At 37.0% G+C, this 16,847-nt stretch overlaps 1 long non-coding RNA gene across 1 annotated transcript; it reads left to right on the top strand.

Annotated features, from left to right (window-relative positions):
- Window positions 1-511: 511 nt before the first annotated feature.
- Window positions 512-6,387, top strand: LOC136287817 (uncharacterized). The gene is made up of 4 exons (XR_010720357.1): window positions 512-655; window positions 1,860-1,934; window positions 2,956-3,036; window positions 5,027-6,387. It is a non-coding gene; the product is annotated as an uncharacterized lncRNA (long non-coding RNA).
- The last annotated feature ends 10,460 nt before the right edge of the window (window positions 6,388-16,847 follow it).

A 16,847-nucleotide genomic window follows, 5' to 3' on the forward strand; every position in this document is an offset into this window, starting at 1 on the left:
GAGCATTCTTGCTCCTGTCACCTTGCATTTTTCCTCTGCACTATCTAGCTTATCTTTTTCTTTCTTTCTTTGATAGACATATGTATATGCACTGGCCATTCACTGTTATTTCACTCTAATCTGCCCCAAGAGTCTTTATTAAAAAGAACCTCAGTTACCCTGCCTTCAGGGTGTTGGTATATAAATTACAAAGGCTTGTAAACAAATAGTGATGTGCTCCTAGCACTAGGAGAGAAGGCAAAATGCATTCCAATTCATTCCTTAGAAAAACGATATCCTGCATGTAGATCATAAGCTAACGTGTTAAAAAAAAAAAAAAACCCAAAACCCCAGGAAGCTAACTGTCAAATGTGGGAAGACAGAGATAGTACTAAAGGCAATCCTGCCTCCGATACATTGCAGCTGTGTTAATTACCAAAGAGTGGGAACAGCCTTGCCCTCACAGCTGGGTGTGATCAAAGAGTGAGTGAGTTGGTAGAGAGTCAGTTGGAGGCTGTTGGCTGAGGTGTGAGGGATAGGTAAGGTAAGCAACTGTACGAGGGACAGATAGGTTAGGTGGCAGTGCTAGGGACAGGAAGCAGTGAGCTGGAGCTGCAGTAGGAAGAGAGAAGAAGGAAAGAGCTGGAGCTGCCCATCGGATTGCTACATAGAAAAGGTATGAAAGACTTCTAGCTAACGTGGTGCTGATCCTTGAAGCCCCTTGAAGTTTTTATTGAGGCACTCTGAATGCATGGCTGTCTTAACAAGGACATATGTATTTTCCACTTCATAAGTAAAATAAGAATTATTTGGAAAAGATCTCAAGGCTCTGCCAATATGTACAAGTCCATTAAAGTCTTTTCTTATAAAATCTAGTATAAATATATCAGTTTGCACTAAAAGACCTCTTCTTTCTAATAATACCATCTAATTATTTCTCCAGAAATCTCTCTAGACTCATATATTACTTTTGCAGACTTTGTAGCTTTATACTCATTGCAGCACAATATTAAATTCTTTTCTGTAGTCAGGACAACTATCTGCTTGTGGTGGGTTGACCTCAGCTGATAGCTGAGCTCCCAACCTGTCACTGGTTATGCCACTCCCATGGGATGAGGGAGAGAACCAGAACAGCAAAAGGGAGGCAAAAACAGCTTAGCAGGTTAAGCAAAAGTATGTATGGAAGCAAAGAAAAATAAGGAAATCATTCACTGCTTAATATCAGCAGGCACATGCTCAGTCTATTCCAGGAAACCAGCACCTTGGAATGGGAAAAATTACTTGGTAAGACAAGCAGTACAACCATGAGAATGCCACCTTCCTCCTCTTCCATGAGCTCTTATACTTGAACACAATGCCATGTGAAATGGAATATCCCTTTGACCTTGCATATCAGTTCCAGTTCTCCCTCCCAAAGTCTTACCTATTTGCTGGGGAAGATGGGGACAAGTCACCCCAGCCAGGTACAAGACAGTGGGAGGCACACTGAGGGAGCCTCAGCCCTGGGTATGAGGCAAATGCCTGGGCACAGCCTGAGGATAGCCTCAGCTTGAGCCAAAGAGTGAGCCCAGATCAGCAGGGCCCATGGCCAGACTGGGCAGGGCTGTGGGGCCGGAGTCCAGCCCTGCTACAGCTTCACTGGGCCCAGAAGCAGCACCTGGTACCCCCAAAGACTGATGTGGGGTCCCAGGTGAGGGCAGTGGGGGCACTGATCAGGAACACTGTCCTAGCGCTGCTCTTGAGACCTTGACAAAACTTTTCTGTGTGTGCAATTTCACTCTTTCACCAATTATTTCAATTACAATCTGAAGAACATTTCCTTTTACTTTATAACCAGAATGTGCTGCCTTGTGTCTAAGCTGCCTTTTCTTTCATCACAGAGCTGCCATAAAGGATCTTGCCATAAAGGTCTGAATTTGAAATCAGGATAATTCTGGAAATACATATGATATTAGGTATTTTATGTTCTATATTCTGCTTTACCTACATCTTTTATGTTGCATCTAGTGTGTGTGTGATGGGTTGATGCTGCCTGGCTGCCAAATTCCCTCTCAGCCACTCTCTCACGCTCCACTCCATTCTTATGAGAGCAGGGGAGAAAATGAGATGAAAAAGCTCATGAGTTCACATAAAGACACAGAGTTCCCTTGCCAGTCACTGTCCTGGGCAAACAAGATTTGATTTGGGTTCTTCCCACATGCCTGAGAGGAATTTCTGCTCTAGTGCCTGGAGTACTACCTCCTAGATTTCTTCTTTCACCTAGGTGTTGCCTTTTTTTTTTTTTTTTCTCATTCTTTTCGATTCTGTTGTCCCTCCACTATCTAGCATTTTTTGCCTGTTTTTTTATTGTGTTTTCCTGAAGCCACTACACCCTCACCTGTGGGCTCAGCTGTGCCCTGTGGTGGGTGAGTTGACTTGAAGCATCTGTGTCCAGCATGGGGCAGCCCCAGGCCCCACAGCCATATCTTGCTACACCCCCTACGCTGGCTAGAGTTTCATTTAACTTTCCATCAAAGACTTATTAAGTTTAGATTGTAAGGATATTGTTTGAAAGAATATTAAACCAAATAGTTTCTACTGAATATAAGAATGAAAAGATGATAAATAAGGAAAAAAGAAAAACTATTACCTTTTCTGGATACTAACACCATTCTTTTCATTCTCATATTCTTCACTATTTTTGCCTCAGTGTCTCAAAAAGCATCACAGAAATACAAAGGGAAATCAGCCTAACTCATAGCTGTAGTATGCACATACAGAATAATACCGGACAGAAGCTTAAAGAATAGACAGGAAGGAAACAAAACTATGAGCCAATGCAAAAGAATTTAAAAACAGATTCCCAAAGAAGCAAGGTCAATAAATTGTCAACAAAAATAAATACATATTCTTTCCTCTAAAATGTCTTTTGCTTCTCTAAATTGGAAAGAAAAAAAATTCTCACACTGTACTCTGCATATTTTTTATCTTTTTAAGCCTGAAGACAATACATTTCTATCCTCTTGTGTCATACAGGAGTTTAGCTGTTCCCGAATACTGTGTGACATCCTACTACTCGTAAGTCAGTGGGAATGCTATTACCTCTCATCCATAAAATCTAATTCTATCCTGCAACCATCTAGGTTCCTAATGCTTGGTGACACCTTTTAATATATTTTCCTTAGTTCTTTCTTTTCTTTACAAATATATTTTCTTCTTTACATAACTGTGACATCACCACTAAGAAAGGCAGTTGTGCTGTAGTCTGTCTTGTGTACTTGCAGGCTTCCACAATGCATTCTGTGATGGTTTTAGTAGCAAAACAAACAAAAATTTTATTATTTGGGGGTCTAAACGCTGTGAGAAAAGACTTTGAATTATTTTAATTTGATGAATTCTGAATTTTGTGAAAAATTCATTCATTGAAGACTTGACCAATAAAAGAGGGAATTTCAAATCTTCTATCAATATATGCAGCAGCAGGAAATAAAATACATCGGAGTTTAATGATATCTAACAATAACCCATTTTAGATCACATTTGCCACTCAGGTAAGACTGACAAAATATTGCAAAATTATTATTTTGCTGTTTTTCAAAGTAATTTTATAAATACTCTTGGGAACTTCTTATGGAGAAAGAAAAAAAAATACTCAGACCTAGAAATGCTGGAGATGATGAAAGATAGAGAGGAAGAGGACATATTCCTCTCCATAACAGAAGAAACTTCCTCCTAAGCAAAATATACTAAGATGATAAAAAAATTCTAACAAAAGGAGCAGTTTAAAGGCATAAATATGTATTACCAAACCAGAAGAGATTATTTTCTGCAATAGTAATTTTTCTTACAGATATAATACCAACTTCAAGAAATTATTAAAACCTGCATTTATAGATTTTTAATTTAAAAGATAGTATAAACAGACAGTATATAAATATATTTTAATAGCTTTTATACCATATTAACACTCAGTTGTTAGCAGCTAGAACAAGAGAACTAAAAAGAAGAGGTATCCAATTGTATATGTCAGTGTTATATATAGGAGAACACAGTATATCTCTATTTTCTAGTGTGTGTCAGAAAGGAAAAGCAAAGATGCATTGTCTCTCACTCCTGCAAACACACACAAAAGGCAACCCGTGTCATCACATAAAATGGCCTAGAAACAACTAATTTTAGCAGCCTATGCAATTTTCATAAATTGGGATCACAGACGCAAGATATTTAGTTTCACCCAGGACTGTCTGGCTGTGTCAAACTCCAAAAAACAACGATACTATCAAATTACAACAACAATTAGAATTATTCTGTTGATGAAAATTAACACTTGAGAATAAAATCCTTGCAAGTACCAGATGCAACCAACAGAGAAAACAAACATAATCGTATTTAGGTTGAGCATTAGATTTAGATTTGTCCATAAAAATACTGTGATCTGTTGCTAGTAAGAGTCCACATCTGTGCCTCTGAGTTTATGCTTTAATTTATGCCAACCACAAGAATGACTTTTGCTTTTCAGTTCTGTTTTTTATAATGAATGGTACTTTGACTTCATAAGAAAAAAAAACCATGACATTTTCAGAAATGTATTGGACATAATATATGTAAGAAAATATGGAAAACAAAGTAGCTATTCTATAGTTGCACTGGAATACTGATCCCTGTTGTAGAATAGCCTTTTACTCTGTCAAGCACTGATCACTCTATGTGGGAGTCATTTTCTGTGAATATGATGTGATAGTAAGAAAGGAGGTGATACAGGACTCTGAAAGACATGGAACCCATATATCTTGTTCCTTGCAAACTGACTATTTAATAATGGAGATTCTTAACTGAGAAGTGCTGCTTTGTGAAACCACTTTGATTTATTTTGTATTGCTGCAAAACCAAAGCAGATATGACACTGGCTGAATAGGTAGTACAGAGATTTATATCTGACACGTCAGCTTTAGTCTAGAGACTTAGGTTTATACTTTCTTACAGCCTAGAGGTTTCTCACTGTTCTTACGCAGAGTCCATATGTATTTGGTTTATGTAGCAAAGTTTGATAGTAGAGTGTGCTGTGCAGGTCTCTTCCATGAGAAGACGCTGGAAAGCAATGGAGGCTGTCCCTCTGCAGCCCATGGAGGGCCATGGTGGAGCTGATAGCCACCTGCAGCCCAGGGAGAAGCTTACACTGGAGCAGAAGGATGTTCCCAAAGGAAGGTTCGATCTTGTGAAGAGCCTACAAGGGAGCAGACTCCGGGCAGATCCTGTGGCACTATGGAGAAGAGACCGAGCTGGAGCAGTTCATGTGAAGCCACAACCTGTGGCAGGGACTGACACTGGAGAAGTTCATGAAAGACTGTATCGCATGGGTGAAACCCTACAATTTATTGGAACAGTGTGAGGAGAAATATGTAGCAGAGATAATATGTTAATATGTTATCCCCCATTCCTCCTCTACACGTGCCACTCAGATGGGAGTAGGTAGAGAAATCAGAAGGGAAGTTGAATAGGAAGGGAATATGAAGGGGTGGGAGAAAGATGTTTTTAATATTTGGGTTTATTTCTTCTTTATCCTATTTGGATTAATTGGAAATATGATAAATTAATTTCCCTAAGCTGAGTCTTATTTTCTTGTGACAGTAACTGGTATGTGTTCTTCATCCTTATGCACAAGCTTTTCATCATATTTTCTTCCCCTCTTCTGTGGAGAAGAGGCAATGATAGAGTGAATTGGTGGGTACGTGGAGGCCAGTGAAGTCAACACACCGCACCACAATAACTCAAAAGTTTTGTTCTTGTTATTATTACAACATTCTGCCTCCCTTTTGCACTTCTTAATAAGATTTTTATAAAAAAATTAAGAATATGTTTACTCACAACTAATTTGCTCAGCTCAGGTGACAATAGATGTAAGGGCTTCAGTTATTGCAAAAGATTGTTGTGCATGTAAAAATAGATCATAATACAATCTTCAGTTTGGCTAAAAAGTGAGCTAAGAAAGGCTAGAAATCTGAACAATGTATATGTACTTTTTTGCCTCATATTTACAGTTACCATTTCTTTCACTTAATATGATTTGACTGAAAAATCAAGGATGAAGATATCCATGTATCTAAGAGAACTACAGAATGGATATAATTTTAGATATTGTTTTGCATGGATTACAAATAACAGAACTGTGTTTTCAAGAGTTCAGAATCCATAAACTATGTATAATTAAAAAATATTTCTTAGAATCACCATTTAAGTAGTTGAGATGCAAATGATTTGCAAAAGTGTCCAGTACATAGAGATGTCATTTTTGTCAATTTGTCGTTGTTCCAAAGCCCTTTCTAAAAACAAGAAGAAGCAATAATGGTCTTTTAAGCCAAACTGATCTGTGCAGCCACAGTTTCTATGGTTTCTGCCTTATACTTGTTCCTGAAAATAAAGCAGATTGTTCTGGAGCCAATAAAGTATTGTTTCTAAAGATTTGTAGTGGTTATATGACTTGTCTCAGGAAATGATCTAAAAGGCAAAGGACCACAAACATGTGGAAAGCCCAAGACAAACAATATATATATTATATGTATATTAGGTATTAAAAAAAAAAAAAAAAAAAAAAAAAAAGACATTCAGGCCTGGAATAGCAGAAATTAAATCTAGGCACACTATTCACGCAAAACAGTTGTGGCTTCTTTTTCCTAGTCCCAACACATTTGCCTTGTCAAAGACTTAAATCTGCTATCTTTCTATCACTGATGAAGTTCTTTTTCTATTACTAGCAGATTCTATACAGCCTTGGAGTCAGAGACTGAAATATTATAGTTTATGGCTTAAACATTTTCGTTAAAGACTTTTGCCTATTATAGCAGAACTGTGATACAAAAGCTGCACAGAATACCACCACACCCTGAACAGGCCTTCAGAGTGAGACCCTATGCAGCTCCCCGATTGATAGAGGATAAAACTCAGGGCTCCCTGATGAATATAAGATAAAACTGGGGACATTCAGAAGTTTAGCACCCTCAGGGAGGAGAAGACAGCCCCATGGCTTTCAGCTGCCAGCTGGCCCAGACCCTCCACCAAAGGGTGGGAGGAGAGAGCTTTCAATGTGTGTTGGAAAACCCTCAGGTCATAGGCAGTGGCTGCTCACTCTCCTTGTGCAGAGGAGCACAGCTGGGGGCCCTTCACCCAGGAAAAGCTCAACCACAGCAGAGGGGTGTCATGGCCCAGCAAAGGGCCCCCAAAGGGGACCCCAGACTCTGCACCAGAGCACCAGAGATGATATAGTAGACCCTCAGTGTTGCAAGGGCCCCCTGCAAGGGGGCACCTGGGCGTTCCCACCTTCCCAAACCGAGAAATAACCCATGGAATTCTCCACTCTCCAGCATGTGGCCACGTGACAGTGGAAGCAGGGGATCCTCACCAGCAAGATGGAGGGGAGGAACGAGACATGGTCAGGACTGTTGGAGGGGTCTTTCCCTCTCTCCCTGTCTCCAACCCCCACACACTCCTTCCTTCCTTTTTTCTGATTTCTTCCTTTCTACCTTTCTTTATTCTTTCTTTCTAACTTCTTTCTTCTGTTTTTTTTTTCTTTCATTCTTCCATTCTCACATATTTCTTACTTCTTTCTTTCTGCCTATCTTTCTTTCTCCCTTCCTTTCTTCCTTTACTTCTAACTTCTTAGTACTTACATCTTGGTACTTATTTCATTCATTCTTTCATTCTTACATACTTCTTACATCTTTCTTTCTTCTTTCGTTCTCTCTCTCTCTTTCCTCTTTCTTATTTAGCCTTTCTTTCTTCTTTCTCTCTTTCCCGCTTTCGTCTTTCTCCCTTAACTTCTTCTTCTTTCTTTCTTTCATCTTTCTTTCTTCTTTTTAAATTTGTTCTATTTTTTCTTCTTCATTTTTTCTTCCTTCTTCTTTCATCTTTCTTTTTGCTCTAATACTTTCTTAAATACTTCTTCTTTCTTCTATCTTTTGTTCTTTCATATTTTTAATTTTTTTCTATTTTCTTGCCACTTTCTTTCTTCTATCTTATTCCTTTCTTTTTCTTTCATAATTCTTACTTCTTTTATCTTTCTTCCTCCTTCCTTCTTCTCACATACTTTACTTCTTTCTTTCTCATATACTTCTTACTTTTTACTTCTTTCTTCCTTCTTTCCCACATATTTCTAATGTTTCTTTCTTTCTTTCTCACATACTTCTTACTTGTGACTTCTATCTTCTTTCTTTCTTGCTTTCCTACATATTGCTTACTTATTACATCTTTCTTTCTTTCTTTCTCTCCTTCTTTCTTCCATACTTCTTACTTCTTTATTCTTTCTCTCCCACATGCTTCTTACTGGTTGCTTCTTTCTTTCTCTTTCTCTCCCACACACTTCTTGCTGGTTGCTTCTTTTCTTCTCCTTTCTCGCGTCCTTCATACTGGTTGCTTCTTTTATTCTCTGTCACGGTGCCCTGTGTCACTTGGCTCAGCCAGCCCTGGCACCCTGGCAACACCAAGACTCTTGTCAGCCAGGAGCAGGGATGCAGCGAAGGTGGGAGAGACAAAAGGAGGCACTCCAGTGAGGTGAAACAAGCTGAGTTTATTGGACCAGGGGTCCACACCTCAGGGCTCTGCCTCAGAGAAGACCCAAAGCACCTAAGGGACCTGACTTTTAAGGGGGGGTGTTGCAGAGGAATGGGTACAGCAAGGGACCAATAAGGAGCAGACAGGGAGTGGCTCAATACATAACATGCAGATGGGACAACAAGTCGTAGGAGAAGGTGAGGGGGAAACCTGAATCCTGCCCAATCACTTGATGCCTCTCCTGGAAACTTTTTGATGCAGAGGCCCCAGAGTGATGGACAGGACCAGCTGGTTACATAACATATGATTGACACTGACAGAGGCTGGACAAACAACTTGGGAGTGAACCAAGGGGAATGAATGGAAGGGGGTACCATTACACTGGAACAAACTGAAATGCATATATGAACAAACACAAAACTGAATCCCACACCACCACAATTCTCTTTCTTTCTCACATGCTTCTTACTGGTTGCTTCTTTTATTCTCTTTCTTTCTTACATACTTCTTACTGTTACTTGCTTCTTCTTTCTTTCTTTCTTTCTTTCTTTCTTTCTTTCTTTCTTGGTAAAAAGAATTTGAAACTGACTTTAACAAAGGAGACTGAGGCAGAGATGGCATTAAGTACCTCAACATTTTTGTGCTGTTTGTGAGTGGTTTGCTAGTCCCATTCATAAGTGGACCCACAGGGTCCTTGCACATGTGCTGTCCACTTACATAGGTAGAGAAGTGTTTTTGTTTTGGTTTGGTTTGGTTTTTTTATTCCTTGCTCTTATAAGTTTGAGCTTCTGCTGAGGTTTTGGCCTCTTAATGTCACCTGTGAATGCTCATGGTCTTTAAAACTCTGTGATCTCATGAGCAATGCACACAAGACTGCCGTTGATGGTCATGTTTTAAAACAACTCTTCTTTATATTTAGGTCCAGAAGAGTACCATTCCTAGCTGATCTATTCAACAACTGAATAAGGAAGCTGTACTTGATACATTTCAGAGATCTCCTGAATTGCTTATGTGCCACTGTATTGTTTTCCCTGCAAATAAAAGTATAGTAACAGTATAACTGAAGTCCTTCATGGGAACCAGAGTTTGCAGACCTAAGGCTTCTTTGAATTGAGGAAGGTTTTGCCCATCAATCCTTCTTTACTGTGTGTTCTGTACAGAGGTATCAGACCACTGCCTCAAGGTATCTGTTGATGGTGATTCTTCTGATCTTGACCTACACCACTTGACAGACCTGGCCTATTTTTTGTATCTAGCAGCAATGTGCCTATGAAAAAGTTATAAAGGAAAAAGTGGAGTTTCTGCAACTGTTTAGATCCTTACCACCCACATCATGGATGGGGCTAAGGTAATACTATGTGGAATGTTTTATGTTGATTGAATGCTGCTCTAAGACTTCTGCCAAAGTTCTCTGATTTTGTAAACTTGCTGGTAATATTTTTTGTTGTTGTTGTTTTGACCTCTTGAGAATATCTTGTTGGTATTTCTCCCATGTGTCTGTCTCAGATTACATGATAAACTTTAAGCCCTTTTAAGTGTCTCATTGAGCAAGGGGGCCTTACAGTGGGGGCAAGGGGAAAGCTCGGGTGGGTTTAATTTTTCTCACTGTGTTTCAAACCAGCATATCTTTCACTGGACTTTTACATAGAAAAGACCTCTTCTCTTCTATCCTCTGTCTTTCCCAAGTGGAGTAATGCAAAAGAAGGGACTAACTTAGACTCAGAACCTAACTTTCAGGTAGGTACATTTAGTTGAAAATAATCACATGTTCTCTTTCCAGTCTGTAAAATAAGAATGGTTACTCTGATATACTAAGACAATTAAAAACTAAAGACATCCAATTTCTGAAAAGCCTTTGAGTATTTTTGACTGCTTTCACCTGTATGGTAGTGTCTTGGTTTAAACATTTGATGGGTTACCCAGGACAAGTGAAAAATAGGAGCTAGGCCATAGATATAACTGGACCTTAGGTACTGGTCTATTTTATCAATAGAAAGATGAAAAACTATGTTGTTGTGTTGTCATATTTACTTCTGTTTTATCTACCTGCTTCTTTAGAGATTGCTCATGAAAAGGTCACAAAGAGGCTCAGATAATAACTATTCCCTGTGTCATTATATGTGGAAAGGTATTATACCACTTTAGTGAACAGATGTCCAGTTTTACTACTGTCTCATTTATAGATTATCTTACACAACATTCTTATTTCATTTTAGGTTAAAAAAAATTTTTTTTTCACCATTCTGATGAAAATTTTCATTTTATATACCAGTGGAAAAAAAAATATGCATAAAAAAGGAATGAAAATAACCCCATTTTTGGGTTAAGAGCTCCCATTTAAGTAGAACTTTGAAAACATAGAAATTTATTTATATTTCCCGTGTTTCTTATATGGTTTGAATTAAAGTATTACCCTCCCATGCTTGATAATAATTTGAAATCATGCTAATCTCTGACACAGCAGGTTTTTGATAGCTCTGTAAAACCTTAATATTATTGCTTCAGACAAGGGTGACAGATATAATCGCCTTCTATAATTCATGTTTAATACCTGAGTGATGGAGAGGAATCATATCATCTCCTTGATCCCAAATCCTCTGCCATGCTGTATCACCCACCCCTAGAAAATACTTGTGAAAATTGCTAAATGTATTCCAAATTTAATGAAATTAATAATATATTTCTATCAGTGTAAAAACTGATCCTATGCAAAGGAATAATTTGTTAAGACAGATATGTATTTTACAGGACTTTTTACATTCTTCTGAACTCTCTTCTGCAGTGTCAATATCCAAGAGAGATTTCTGCTACCCACATTTCACCTGTCCAGAATACTGATAAAAATTGGGAAGTAGTTTGGCACATGAAAGACAATATCTTCATCCTCTAGTTCTTATAATCTGCTTACCTTTCGAAGAGTATCTTTAAACACTAAATCTAGGGAAAGTTATATTTTTGTTCTTGTTGTTTGTTGTAGCATTTTTAAAAAAGAACAGTTTTTGTGAAAAGACACATCTTTTAATAGTGCTATTAAAATTAAATATACAAACATATTTATAAAATCTAAATTTTATATTTGCAATGAATGCATGAGATATTTAAGAAAGAAAAAATATTGCATGTCTGAAGGACCTGTACAAATAGAAAAGATGTTTATACAGGAACGTCCTGACAGTCCTGTGTTCTGGCTAGATTCTAAAATGGTCACACATGACTTGTGTCTGTGCATCAGCTTGCAGAGCTGAGCCTGAAAAAACTAAGCTCACAAAGTATATAAATTTCCGTATCATCTGTGTCATCAGACACATTTTTGGTTTCCCTTATTAGATAATGATCAGCTCTATTAGGCACTTAGACATACCCTAATCTTTTCAAACAACTCCATACTGCTATTATCTTAAGAAAGAAATGCAGCAAGTGTAATTTCCATGTCTGTGCAATTGTTCTGTCACTTATTCCATTGCAGTTAAGTTTGATCTGAAATGACAGAATTTCTACATTGTTGTTATTGTAGGTCCCAAGGAATATAGAGATGACATTAACAAGTGAATTATTCCTGGTAGAGAGTGGTATTATCTGTCAGAAAAACACCTTTTTTTAAAACAGCACCTGAATTATAAATTCATTGATCTTTGGGGCAATATTCATGGCAAGTATAACTATCTGCTTGCCTTATTCTTGTGTGTTCCCTCTTATTAACACCAGGATGTATCGTTCAACAGACCTTTTAGGTGATCTATTTTAAGGCCCTGAGAAACCAAAGAAAAATTTGAGTAGTGAGGTATGACTGTAGCAAAACAACAACAAAAACCTCTACAAAAATACTCAAAAACCAACAACAAAAAAGAATTAATTTCTTCCATATAGTCAGAAAAAAAACTATAATGAAGTATTTTGCTTTCAAGCCACACAAAACATTTCCAATTAATCTTGTTGTAAAAGAAGGTGACCATCTGGACAAGTTTTTAGAATATTTGTAGATAAGAACAAAAAAATATTAATTTCCAAGCAAGGGCTAGTATGAAACTTAGCCAACTCTGTGACATTTCCCATGAAAAAAATAGTGCAGCTTGTATATATGTTACATGTATGTATACTATTTTAAATCACTACTACTACCTGTTTATAGAATTAAAATGCTTCTTATCTTCAGGTTTAAGGAAAAAATGAAGCTAGGTTAATGATAAGAAAGAGAAGATACTGGCATGATTTAATATGGAAGAGGAGATGGAACCAATGCTTCACTCAAATACAGGTGCATCAGGATTTGTATTTAAACAGAGATTTGTTCCCCAGGAAATTTTTTTTTTTTTTTCAATATAGTCATTACAGGCGAAACTTCAGAACTTTCAGAGGGAAATCTCTTCTTACTCTTGAGTGAAAAATGAACTTTTATAATCGGATGAATTTAGTTTACTCTTGTTTTAAGAGAAAAAAAGAAACACCCTAAATTTTAAAACCAGCTTAAGATATTTGTAACACAACCAAACTAGCAATAAATATCAGCTATTAAATAGAATTATGAATAAGAAATTTAGCATATTTTATGCAGACCTAACGCTAAATCCTATTAATGGTAAATGTTTATTTTTCTGAGGCGGTTTGGGTTTTTATAGTTCATCCTATGGCAATGGTATTGAATCTTGTTAATGAAAGTGATGATAGCTTTTCTTGGGTTTGTTTTCTTCTGTCCAAAGCATAAGTTTATAAAATAAATATTCATAAGCAAAATCACATTATGATCATGTTCCAGACTTGGTTAAAATTCATTCTTGTATTAGTATTTAATGCAAATCCACTATGGATGGAGCAATATAATTACAATTCCTTTCTTTTTTTAAATTTATTATTTGTCAAAGGTAACAGCAGAAGAGAGCTTCATGGTTCCCATTAGTAATAAATGAATTTTGTATTCCTCTGCTTTCAAGATCATCATAAAATGGCTGATTTTACAAGGAAAGGAGCATTAAATATTGACTACAAACAGCTGCAATTAAAGGGTAAAATGAAGTACTTTGATCATAAAAATAGGGACAGAACTTAGAGTTAAAAGATGAAGATTTTCTTTATTGTCTTCTATTTCCCCTATATTCTTGTAATAGATATACTGTATTAAATTCGTGTATCCAAAAATTGTGTGTATTAAACTTCGCAGTGGGATGTAAAAACCCTGAATTCCTGGAAACAATTCCAGGGCGCCTCTTTACATTCCACAGTCTTCTCTTAGTCCAAAGGTGTTACCTCGACATCTGCCAGAGAGATAACCGGGAAACGGCCCATTAATCATGGGCTGACCACATCTTCACAGTTAATAAGGAGATCCGATATCAATCTGGGCGGAGAGCGGCAGAAACCTTCCAACAGAAGATTCGGAGACTTTTCATTCGGATGTCTTTTTTATTTCTCAGGAAACTCTTTCAGATATCCCTTGCGGGATACCGGACATTTCAATGATTGTGTTATGTACATGATGTCATGTACTTCGGGTTCTTTGTTACCGTCTTGTTTATGCCTCAGGGTAGAAAAATGGTATAAACCACCTACCCTGAGACCCCGAATTTGTGGGCAGTACTCCAGAGACGCACCCTTTGCTGCTCCCGGATTGTCCACCCAGCATTTGATTGATGTTGTCCGAGTTTATCGTGGCATTTTCCGAAATTGCTTTCCAAATCTGTTAAATAAATCTTTGATTTTGGAAATTGGCTCTGATCATTTATAACATTCTCTACAATTCAAATTTTGTTGCAAGACAGATTCTATTATTACCTTAAAAAAATACACACTGTTGTTGGGGGTTAGGTTTGTTCCTTCTTTCTCTAAAGAATTTTTTCCCCAGAAGTTACCAAGGAGACCAAGTGTTGAATACTTGAGAGTACTTAACCGAAACAAAGAGGTGGACAAAGTTGGAAGGGGGAGATAAGGCAGGTAAAAGACAGAGCTTAAGGCAGCTGGAGGCTCTTCTTTTTCCAGCATTCGGGGAGAGAGAGAACGGCTGTTGCTGGCTGGAAGAGTTTCACTGTGGCCAAAGGGATCCAGTCCTGAGAAATCTACTATCACCAGTTCGGCCTGAATCCTGAGTTTTCTCTGCCACCCGCGGGAGCTGGGCCGGCTCTGCCTCGCCTTCGGCTTTTTCGGCGCTGCTCCTCTTGCTACAGTGTGACCCTGCACCCCCTGCGCTGCCGGGACATCCTGCCCCTGCCTGCCGGGACACCCTGCCATCCCAGCTACCAGCCCGGGACTTTTCCACTGTTTCAGCTTGGTGCTCTGAGGATCCTGCAGAGACACCGAAACCAAACTGCCCTGGGTTTTGTGAAACAAAGCCCTCAAGGTTCTCGGTACTGTTTTTGTTTGTTATTAATGCTGTAATTGTTTGGTGGGGGTTTTTTTGTGGGTTTTTTTTGCTTTGTAATACATACTAGTAAAGAACTGCTATTCCTATTTCCCAAATCTTTGCCTAAGAGCCTCTGATTGTAATTTATAATTGAAAAAAGAAAAAAAAGGGGGGGGGGGGTTACACTCTCCATTCCAAAGGAAACTGGAGTTGTTTTTTTTTTATTACATGGCAGATACATGTCTTCCCAAACCAAGACAACTGTTTTGCAGATTGAGGTGGAAAGAGGTATGTAAAGTAGATATTGACCATTCTATAAAGGAAATACTACTTTATCTAGTCTTTCTAAACTCAAATCTAATTCATCAGGCTAGGGATCCATTTATTTTTTTTAAGTTCTAATTTAAAATTGCAGCATAGGATGATCTGAGAATTTTTTTTCTCTTAATATATTACCCATCATATATACCAGAGGTAAACAACTTGTACTCCTGACCCATAAGTGTTTGTTAGGTCATTTAAGGGAGGGTTTCTGTTTAGGAGGACAGCACACATCTAGCAGGAGTGTCTTTGATACATGGTAGTTTTTTGTGTTGTGTTGCAACATGAGTATTTTATGCATAGTTCAGAAGGTCTAGAATAGTAGATTTCCCACACTTTTGCAATTCAACATTATTCTTTGGAATTCCTTTACATACAGGAAAGAAAAAAAAAAAAAGCAGCCTTCAGTCTATTCTAGGAATGTTATGACAGAGAGGTATAGAGTAAGGATTTCTTCAGCCGCTTAGAAATACAAATCATTTATTAACCAAACTCTTAACAACTTTTTTATATTTTAAAAAATAGACTGGCTTTTCTTTAAGATCTAAAATTACTCTCATATAAAGAAAAATCTAAGCAACATTGGCTTGTTCAAAGCTTCTTTCAAAGAAGAAGTGCTGGTCCTGTACATATCTGAAAACATGATGAAATTATAAAGACAGTAAGATAAAAAGTATACTATAAAATTTTGTAATTAAAACTTAAATACTTTCATGTATGAATTATGATGTAATTAGATCCCTGAAAGCATCTCAATAAAAGCTTGTCAAGATATTTTTATGGGTTCAAATTGCTATTTAAATATTTAATATTAAAAAATATCTTTTTAATGAAGAAATTTATGTTAATTTGCTTAGTGAAAAGAGATTTTAGCTTCAAGTATTTAATGAGTGGCTAAAACAAAAAGGTTGGTTGTTATTGTATGCAAAAAGGTCATGTAATGGAAAAAATATTCTCCAGGAAATGTCAACTGAGTTGTAAAGTCCCAGAAAAATTTATGAGATCTAATTTTTTTTTTTTTTTTGATTGCTTGGTTTTGTTTTCTTTTGACTTCTTCAAGCTTTTAGAACTTTCAGAATCTTTTCAAAGTCCAGACACTTCACATACTAGCTTACATGTGTTCTTAGCATTTCAGAATTTTAGTGTTTACATTTCTGTTTGAAAAGTAATCCTCAGTTGTTCTGTCTGGGGTTTTTTGTGGTTTCTTATTTATATGCTTAGTGTCTGGAAAAAAGTAAGAAACAAGATTTTTTAAAAAATTTTCAACATCATCCCAGCTTTAAACTAATTTACATTCTCTTTTTTTGTTAGCAGTGGATAACGTACTTCAGTTTTCAAAATATATCAAATGTTTTAGAGATTTTCATGTATATTTAATACAAGTGACAGCCTGCACTTTACTGCCTAAATAGTTTTTAATGCTGTGAAAAGATAAAAAGTATCTCTTATTTGTTGCTTTTAAAAAATAGTTTCTATTTGGTAAGGTATTTGTTCTCTTTGTTCTCTTTGTTCTCTTTGTTGTCTTTGTAAAAGGCTGCCAAGATGATTGGTGAACATTCAAACTAATATGAAAATATATATTTAAAGAAAAAATGGTAATACGTGTACTAAATTTAGGAAAACTGCATCTTTATTGATAAAATTTTTACATATCCAAGAATCACAAGTGATCTGCATGTTTGCATGTTTAATT

This window comes from Chamaea fasciata, unplaced genomic scaffold (genome assembly GCF_029207755.1).
Source record: "Chamaea fasciata isolate MVZ Bird 193981 ecotype frontalis unplaced genomic scaffold, bChaFas1.0.hap1 SCAF_3, whole genome shotgun sequence".
Classification (NCBI taxonomy): Eukaryota; Metazoa; Chordata; class Aves; order Passeriformes; family Sylviidae; genus Chamaea; species Chamaea fasciata.